Raw genomic sequence first — 2,438 nt, 5'->3', positions numbered from 1 at the left:
CCCCCCCCCTCTCTCATGCTTTCACAACCAGAGGAGAACATGACATTCCCACGTCGATTCCTACACTGCAAAGAGGAGTTATCTAGCATTAATTTTCCAAACTCCTCACCTCACGTGTCCTTAAATTAGCGAAGGACACTCAGCGCAGTTGGCAACACGCGGCTGAGGTAGACTGGAGAGTTTCGACTGTGCTGCAGCACAGCAACTTCGGAATCGCGATGATTAGGGGGGGCTTTCAGCTCCAAGGAAAGCGAACCGCGCTCAGGGGAGTGAAATTACTACCCCTAGCCGACAGGCAGTCTGAGCGCGGATAGGTCGCCTCTCGCACTCACTCAGCCGTACGCCGCCGCCGCACGGAGTGGAGCTCCCAGCTCTGCCCTCGCACAAGCCCTTGACCTGGGTCAACCTCTCTGGCGAAAAGGTGACCCATTCGGAAGGGACACGCGGCAAAAAGAAAAACAAACCGTGATTAGTGTGGAACACGGCAGCGTGGCGTCGTGGCAAGGGATTAAGGGGGGAGTTTGGTCAGGAGAGAGAGAGATTCGGTGAGAGGGAGAGGGGGAGGGGAAGGGAGGGGAGGTAGGGTAAGGTATGTGGACTGGAGTAAGGGATGGCTAATTGATCCCAGGCGCGGACTTTTGGGACAATTAACGACGCAGAGAATGTGCTCCGCCGCCGCGTGCTGCCGAGCTGTATTCAATTTAGAACCAACTGCGCAGCCAACGCGCGCACTCCTCTGAGGCGTGAGGGGGTGTTCAGCTAAGAACTCACAAGTGCCAACGCTGAGCGAGCACACCGTGAGACACACGCGTATATGCGGTACAGTACAAGCAAAATGAAGGAAGGGGTCTTGTGGGCCACCCTGAAGGCAAGTTCCAATGTAGAACTGTATTTTACGCATCGTATTTACAACGCCGTTTCATAATCTAATATTAAAAAAAAAACAAAGTGCTGCAAGTTAAGAATAAATATATTGTTCACACTCGCACTCAATCGCGGCCACGCCACTGGCTACTTCCACACACAGCACAGCACACATGCCAATAACTTTGCGGATGTCAGACTGTTTGCTCGCGTCTTGACGGGCGTGTGGGAAAGCATCCGGCGGGGACGGAAGCTTGCTATGCCCGCCTGGGGCGTCGTGACCCTCCACGAGGTGATTAGGGGTGAATTGGTTTGTCATCGCCACCCGGCGGCGGGTCGGGCGAGCGGCATCCGGTGGCGCTAACGGGTGTACCACACGTGTCTCTCAGGCTGCACTAAGCGCTGAGATTAGCTGATAGCTTTCACACGAAACCTCGTGGTTGTAATGGACACCTTTCGCGCGCTTTCCGTGATTTATCGACTCTCAGGGAATAATTATATTTCGTCACCATACAAAAATGTGATGAGATACAAAGTAAGAAAATCACCCAAAAATTGTGACTTTTTATTCGAAAAATTTTGTTGAGTTTACACGGTAATAATTTGATCTGCACGTGTATTATGAAAGTTTTATCGTCAGGAAACGAAACGTGGAAACGAACTAACCAGTTCCACTAATCTCCCTCTCCCGATTAGTTTCAGCGACTTCTGTTGATTTCGATTAACTTTTATCCTGACGATTCCCAGGCAGGTGTGTACTCAAGATTCCCGCGCGTGTTGTTGCCCCCTCGACCTCCACGGCGAGCTGCCTGAAAATTCCGCGCGCTGCCTCTTCTTCGCTGTCGGTCGAGGTTAATGGGGCCCTCCAGCCGCCAGACCACAAGAAGTCCGCAACGCGCCGGAAAAGTTGAGAGCGTCGCGCACCTGAGCCCGCGCCCGCGCTTGCTTCTCTTTGCGCTCTCAGAAAGGAGGGTGTAAAAGCGGTGCAAAGGTTTAAATAACACGAGGGCCCGACCTTAATTTCCGATCAAACCCGGAGCCAATTAGACTGTCGATGCGATCCCCGCCGCTCTTCTCTCCCCTTTACATTTCACGCCTCACAGGGCCAAGCCCTGGCCTCGAGTGGCCGGGCGTGGCGGAGCGTGGCGCCGAGCGTGATCGGCTCTCGAAATCCAACTAACAAAACTTTTTCTCCCCCAGCTGCTGCTCCTTCCTCCACCACCACCACCACCCTCCACCAGCGGCGCTCCGTCTCTCTGTGTCTCTCTCCATTCCATCCATGCCACGCTTTTCCCCTCTTTGTACCTTCCTCCCAGCCATTCCCGTCCCCGCGTCTCCTCATCCGCTGTACGTGCGATTCACAAGAGGACGCACGGCAAACGAGAGACTTGTGGCCACTACGCCTGAGAGGTTGGCGAGGAGAGTAAGAGAGAGGAGAGAAGGACGGCGGGAGGGGGGGGGTGCTGCCCCGCGGCAAGGCACGGATCATAGAGGGACTCCCTCCCACCGCCCGAGAACCACCACCAACTTTTCATTAATTGGAGTGTGATGCTCATGAAAAGACGCGCGCCGAC

At 54.5% G+C, this 2,438-nt stretch overlaps 1 protein-coding gene across 1 annotated transcript in view; it reads left to right on the top strand.

Moving 5' to 3' along the window:
- Nucleotides 1–2,438, top strand: part of LOC113211841 (RYamide receptor-like) — a gene marked incomplete at its 3' end in the record, with an annotated part of 99,407 nt that overhangs the window by 73,587 nt on the left and 23,382 nt on the right. The gene's annotated exons all lie outside the window — the stretch shown is intronic.

Source organism: Frankliniella occidentalis, unplaced genomic scaffold (assembly GCF_000697945.3).
Source record: "Frankliniella occidentalis isolate FOCC.00 unplaced genomic scaffold, Focc_3.1 Scaffold141, whole genome shotgun sequence".
NCBI classification, from domain to species: Eukaryota; Metazoa; Arthropoda; class Insecta; order Thysanoptera; family Thripidae; genus Frankliniella; species Frankliniella occidentalis.
The sequence above is the reverse complement of the archived record's forward strand: the minus strand, read 5'-3'. Positions and strand labels throughout refer to the sequence as shown.